The following is a 7,199-nucleotide window of genomic DNA, read 5'->3' as shown; positions in this document are numbered from 1 at the left end:
CAGCATCACCACAACCTCTCAATTCGATCACCGTCAACACACAACTGTTCGATCACCAACTCCGAGCTGCCGTCGTTCATCACGAAGTGCCAGCCATGTGTTTGATTATTTCAGTCAAATGTTTTCCTGGTGAGTTGATTGATTTTTGAAGAATAAAAAGAAGGAAGTAAAAAGACGCTCCTACCCCTTGTTTTTATTTAAAATGAAGACCTGCGTTTTGTGTATTTTGGGCTGTCGTTTCATTTTACTTTCCCTGGCTATATAAAAAGAAGGAATTAGAACTTTGAGACACTTTACTCTCAATTTTAGACGGCATCATTTTTAGAAGATAGAAAACAGTAGATTAGTTTGTAGAAAATAAAAATCCATCTTTATCCCCTTTAATTAAATCAATAATTACATTAGTTTAGTTCCGTAATTTGCACTCAAAATTCCGACTTTATTTTATCTAGCTTCTTCCTATGTTCATCTACTAAATCTTATTTTCATCTTAGTATGAATTTCCCACTCTTTAGTTATTTATTGTTATTCTCTCAAATTTATTGTTTTCATAAATCTAATATATACTTTGTAACACCCGTAAATTCTCCATTTTTAACATTTATAATTTAATTGACCATTCCATTGTTTTATTTATATTTTTAAATTATTTAATTCCATTAATTTTATTTAAAACACAATTTTTATAAAAGTTATATTTTTAAAAGCTTAGTTGGTATAAAATATATATATATATATATATATATATATATATATATATATATATATATATATATATATATATATATATATATATATATTTAGTCGGGTATTAATAATAGTGATAATAATAATAATAATAATTTCTGTTTAAGTTATAGTAGATTTAAGACGTATTTCCGTCTAGTAAAAGACCGTCACATTTCTCTTGTGAGACTAGATTATTTCGAACCAATCTCACGTTGACAACACACCCACCTACTCTCATTATTTTATTTCACACTACCTTTCACACACTCATATAATCTATTTTTGTTGTTGCCTTTTCACCTGCCTTTTTCCTTCTTCTTCACCCTTGCTTTTCGTATGACACCTTCAACTCACACAAACAATAAAATACCATTAATCGTCCATCTCCAATCCCAGATTTCTCCCTCATTTCTGAACTATTTCCTTTGATTTTTGCGCCATTAGCTTCCCTTTTCCGTCCTTCAACTTTCTAGGTAAGAAAGTTCCGTTTTTGTTGAGTTTTCGAAATGACCCGTCTTATGGGAATTTCGGTTTCTAGCTTAGTCATCCGGTTTTCTTGCTCCTAGGTGGAGGATTTGAAGACCCGGAGGAAGACTCGTGCCTTGTGGACCGTTTACTTAAAGATTAAAGAGCTTTCGAGGTAATGGTGATAGGTTACTCGACAAAATGTTGAAATTACTTGTTATTATGTCGTTTTGTGTGCTAAATTTGTGTGTTGGATGTTTAGTTGCGGTAAAGTTTCATTCTTTATTTGATTTTCGCATTATTTTCGTATGAAAACGGTAAGTTAGTTGTGCAAATTTCAGCTTGTTCTTGTCTTAAATGTCGTCTTAGAATGACTCGGTTTTGAGCTGCTTTAAGCGTGAAAACAGAGTGCTATTGTATTTTTTTTGGGACGGAATTTGGGGTGGTGTGAATGGTGGTTGTGGACAGACGAATGGTAGTCGTGTGGGGGCTGCTCACGGCCTGCATTGGGGCTGTTATGGCCTGCTTTAGGAACCTGTTTTTGGTGGTGTTTGCAGCCCGTGTTAGTGGTGTTTGCAGCCTGTTTTGGTGACCTGTTACGGCCTACACCTTGGTCTGTTTTTGGCGGGTCTAGTGGTCTGCTTTGGAGTCTGTTATGGCATGCTCTGTGGGTCTATTTTGGGTGGTTGGACACGGTTTTGGTGGCTGACTTCGGTGGTTACAGCGGTTGGGTTGGGTGGTTGATTAGGTGGAGTACTGGTGACTGTTTGGGCGAGGGTAGGAGGCTAATTAGGGACTCGACAGTCAGCTACTTATGGTCTGGACAGAGGGCCACCCATGGTCTGGGCAGTGACTTGCTTAGCCTAGCCGCGGTTTGCCTGGCTGTGTCAGTGGCCTGGCTGGGGTACGGGTAGTGGCTAAGGCTGGCTAGTTGTAACCCTAGTTGCGGGATGAGGTGTGACTGATGCGTGCTTTTTATATAGTCTTTTTAAGCTTTATTTGCACGCATTTCTATGTGATTAACGTAGTATTATGCTACAAATGTCCCCCGAATCGTATACTTTGGTTTGCTTTGTCTTATTGGAAGGAATTTACCACAGAAGACGGAATTGAGCCTTTTACTGTCCCTTTAGCCTGCATTTATGGAGATAGAATAATTGGAGCGGGAATGCTACTGTCCTCGGAAGCGTGAAGTCGTCTCGGAAGCAATCAAACGTCCAAGTTTGCTGATTTCAGTGGCAGTAAATTCGATCGAGTACTTTTGCTGACTAAGTCACTCGATCAAAACCTTTTTGGTGTTGAGAAGACCTCGATCGAATACTTCATATGTTTGATCGAGAGGTGCAAATATGGTGTTCCTCGATCGAGTTGTGTGGTACTCGATCGAAAGGTTTTGCTTTTGCTGGAGGATTGAGTCGATCGAGTAGTTCCAATGTGCTCGATCGAGCACTTTGCTATTGGACGTAGGATTTTAATATCTTTAATATCGTATTAGGTTAAATAAATATCTTTCCTATATAAAGGAAAGACTGAATTAGGTTTTGATCATCTTTTATCATCTTTTACTTCACTAATCATTCAGTATTAAGCAGACACATTTCTTCTCTTGTTCGACGTTCATTTTGCCGGATCTTGAATTGTGTAATTCTTATTCTCTTTCTATTTCAGTTTAATTCCTTTGCAACTTTTAATCTCTTGTCTCTTAATTGTTTTTAGCATTTAATATCAGTTTATGCAATTTCTTCTTATTCATCCTTATACCATGATTATCATTGCTTCATCAGTCGTTATTTGTTTTATTATCGCCATGAGTAGCTAATTTCTTAATTTCTAGGATTAGGGGAGCCATGATAGTAAAACAATGATGTTATAATTAGATTATGAGGTTTTAAATGTGAGAATTGATTCATAGCAATATAATTGTAATTGTTTAGTTGAGTGCACGCTTCTAAATTAATTAACCCGGTTAAATTCAGACCTAGATCGGAAGATTGGAATGAATAGACCTGTTTTGAACTATAGACTACTCTAATGAGAGCGGAAGCTAAGTTAGTAGTATTTTAGGGCGGATAGCGGACCGAAAGGACCTTTCCTTCACCCTTCTCACATCAGACCGACTAACCTTACCTTTAGTAGAATTGTGTGATATCATGGTGAACCGATATCCTAGCATCTTTCTCTCTATTTGATCACATCTTTCTTCGCTCTTATTTGTTTTAATTGTTGTCTCTTTCATTGCTTTTAATTCAGCTCAGTAGTTTAGTCAAATCAAATCAAAACCCCCCATTTTGTGACCGTGACAAACTAGAATAACAAGTAGATAGTGACAGCCTCCCTGTGGAGTACGATACCCGACTTACCTCTGCTATATTAATTAGAGCCGGTTGGTTTATTTTTGACAGGCTTGCAACAGCCGTGTCAAATTTTGGCGCCGTTGCCGGGGAGGCAATTAGTTTATTTACTTTTCTTATTTTAGTTTGTCTTAGTCTCAAGGGATTTCTAATTCCTTGAGACAGTTCTTATTTCTTTTCTCTTAGTTTTGTTTATGCCCAGGTCTAACAGGTCAGAATTAGTACTAGTTGATCCTGAACCGAAGAGGACTTTTCGTCGTAGACAGAACTTATTGAGAGAGATTCGTCGAGAGGAAGACTTGAGTACTCTTGAACCTGTTCTTGAAAACTTTACATTTGCGGAAGATCAGTCTTTAGAGGAAGACACTTCTATTTCTGCAACCGTTACGAAATCTGCGAAGATGCCTAACATTGCTAGTCATTCTGAGCCGACAACTGATTCCATTCCTAAGGGTTTCAAGCTTGCAACGGAAGAGGGGAATACCTTTGACATTCGACCCTCTTATATTAATCTGGTGGAAAGAAATCTGTACAGGGGAGTAGCTGGTGAGGATCCGAGGAAGCATATGGAGGTCTTCACAGATTATTGTTCTACTATCCCTGCTACTGAGGGAGTTACTCAAGAGAAGATAAAGGAAGTCTTATTTCCTTTTTCTCTTACTGATGGAGCCCGAGAATGGTTGACTGATTTGGATAGGACTGCAGCTGGGATTACTGATTGGGAAACCTTGGCTCTTGCTTTTTACAAGAGATACTACCCTCCACAAAGAACTAATGCGTTGAGAGGGCAGATTACAAGTTTTAAACAAAATTCGACTGAGAACTTGTATGAAGCATGGTGCAGGTTTAAGAAGCTGGTTAGATCTATCCAACATCACGGGTTTGGCCAGTAGTTTTTGTGCAACCATATCTACAATGGGTTGTATGATCACCACCGGGCTATCTTAGATGCTGCAGCCAACGGAAGATTTCAGAAGAATATTGACGATTATAAGGGCTGGGGTATTATAGAAGAGATGGCTACCCATTGTGCTGAGTATTGGAATCCAAGGAGTGGCACTAGGACAGTTACCGCAGATAACAGTGCAATTGTGGCTGAGCTGGAAGCCATGAATGCGAGATTTCATGAGCTGGAAATGCAAGGTGCGGGAAATCAACAGACGGTTCACTTGTTGACTAAGCAAGAGAACGTCTCATGTGATAGATGTGGTGGTGCAGATGGTCATACTTCAGTGGAGTGTTTGGCTGAAAAGGAGCAAGTCTATGCTTTTCAACAATTCAGGCAAGGAGGCTCATACTATAACAATCAAGCTAGAGTTCATCCCAATTTGGGATGGACTAGTCAAAATGTTTTGAATCCTACACCTCCACCGCAGCAACAGCAAACCTATCTGCCACCACATAAAGCTCAACAACACGGCTATCAAAAGCCTCCTTCTTTCCCACCGCCGCAACAAGGTGCCTCTTCTAGTGGCAATAATGACATAGCCGAGTTGAAGTCGATGGTGCAATCTCTGGCCATCCAAATGCAGAAAAGTGACCAAGCAAAGGATGCTTCTATTAAGTCACTTGAATCCCAGATGTCTCAACTAGATACTAATCAAGCTTCAAGACAACCAGGTCATTTATCGTCACAACCTGACAAGAAACCACATAAGACGGTGAATCTGATCAATTTGAGGAGTGGTCTTTTCTATGGGGGACCCAAAATATCAAAGGAGAATGCTGAATTTTCTGACTCGGGAATTGAAGCTACTGTTCAAATAAAGGCGTCTTTTGACGAAGAAGTAACTGTTCCACGTGATGTACTCGATCGAGGGTTTGCTGATGGTCGATCGAGTGCTTTTGCTGAAAAGGTGTCCGATCGAGTGAATAAAAGTACTCGATCGAGCACTGAGGAAAGTGAGGTTCTCGATCGAGTAAACCAAAGTGCTCGATCGAGTATAATTGCTGATAAAACTACTCGATCGAGAGGTCTTGTTCCTCGATCGAGTAACCTTGATGCTGAAGGTAAGAATTTGTCGCCGGAGTTCATTTTGAACGACAATAAGAAGAAAAATGAAGGCCCGTCTATTCCAATTCCGGTCCCATTTCCAGGAAGATTGTAGAACAAGAAGATTGAGCAACAATTTGGTAAGTTTGCCGTAGTTTTGAAAAGTCTTCATGTTTCCGTACCATTTGCTGAGTTACTAACCCAGTTACCCTCCTACATGAAATTTATGAAAGACAATTTAGCACGTAGGAGGCATATAAATGACCATATTAAGACCCCACCTAAGTTGTCCGACCCGGGTAGTTTCTCTATACCATGTCACATTGGGACCCATTTAATTGATAATGCTTTGTGCGATTTGGGAGCTAGCGTGAGTGTTTTACCATTGTCTCTTGCCAAGAGGCTTGGTTTGACCAAATTTCATTGTACCAATATGACCGTGCAGATGGCCGATTATACTTTATCGGCCTTTAGGTGTCTTAGAGGACATACCTGTCAAGATCGGGAAATTCATTATTCCCGTCGACTTCGTAGTCTTAGATATCCCCGAAGACTCATATACTCCTATTATTTTAGGATGACCATTTATATATACCGCTCGTGCAGTAAGAGATGTCGAGGGGCAGACTTTGACTTTTCAGGTAGGTAATTAGGAATTGATCTTTTGTTGGAGTATGTGTCGTCAACAATAGTGCGATCACATGTTTAAATCTAAAATTAAGATTACGTAAGGGATGATTCATTTATATAGTCAACTGATCAACATTAATCAGTAATGATTTGCTAACTAGAGTTTGACATTACTGTCGTTTGACGGTGGTGATCATTTGATCCCTTAAGGTCACACCTATAGGACAATCCCCTTAATAAACTAGTTGATTAATTGTATATCGATACAAGTTAATAAATTCCTTAAATTTGAACAATTCATTTGTGAATGAGAATTTTTATATCTTATTGTAATTTGATTAAATAAGATTTATTTTAGTAATTAAAATATTTTATTACTAAAATTCATTATTGCTTATGAAACAATTATGATAAGAATGAATAGTTAAATATAATTACAATATGTTGTGAATTATATTAACATGACCCATTTTATTTATGTGATCTAGAATTACTGGACAATTTGTTATATGTAATTTAATTAATGTATATAATGATATTTATTTGATAAATATGCATTAAATTAATTAATAACATGTTACATACTACATGTGACATATTGTGTGACAAATGACAAATTGACAAAATAAAATGGAAGTCCATTTTATGTGTAGACCGAAATGATGGAGGGATTAGTGGATTATGGGTGATTTATTTTAATGGTTAAAATTGACATAATCATACCTACTCTACCTAGCCTTACACATCTATTTTTGGAAAAGAGAAAAAGGATAAAGAGGAGGCCATGCATTGGCTTATGGCCTTCATCCAACCCGGCCTCTCCTCTTTATTGTGAGAAATTTTTTCTCATTTTTTTTTTCATTCTTATTCTGAGGCTTACATTCTTATCCTTCTCTCCCAACTCTCTCTAAAATTATTTTAGATTTTATAAAGTTGTTCATCCACATTCTAATATTGCAACATAATATTACTAGTGTAGTAATATGAATACTATTAGAAACATTTAAGGATACTAATATATAAATCTAGTT

The 7,199-nt window shown here is 37.6% G+C and overlaps 1 long non-coding RNA gene across 1 annotated transcript; it reads left to right on the top strand.

The window, feature by feature from the left end:
• The first annotated feature begins 1,031 nt into the window (after positions 1–1,031).
• Positions 1,032–2,867, top strand: LOC141634536 (uncharacterized). Its single transcript, XR_012539265.1, has 2 exons — positions 1,032–1,202; positions 1,296–2,867. It is a non-coding gene; the product is annotated as an uncharacterized LOC141634536 (long non-coding RNA).
• The last annotated feature ends 4,332 nt before the right edge of the window (positions 2,868–7,199 follow it).

The sequence above is a fragment of the Silene latifolia genome, chromosome Y, assembly GCF_048544455.1.
Source record: "Silene latifolia isolate original U9 population chromosome Y, ASM4854445v1, whole genome shotgun sequence".
NCBI classification, from domain to species: Eukaryota; Viridiplantae; Streptophyta; class Magnoliopsida; order Caryophyllales; family Caryophyllaceae; genus Silene; species Silene latifolia.
This window is presented reverse-complemented; position numbering and strand designations above follow the sequence as displayed.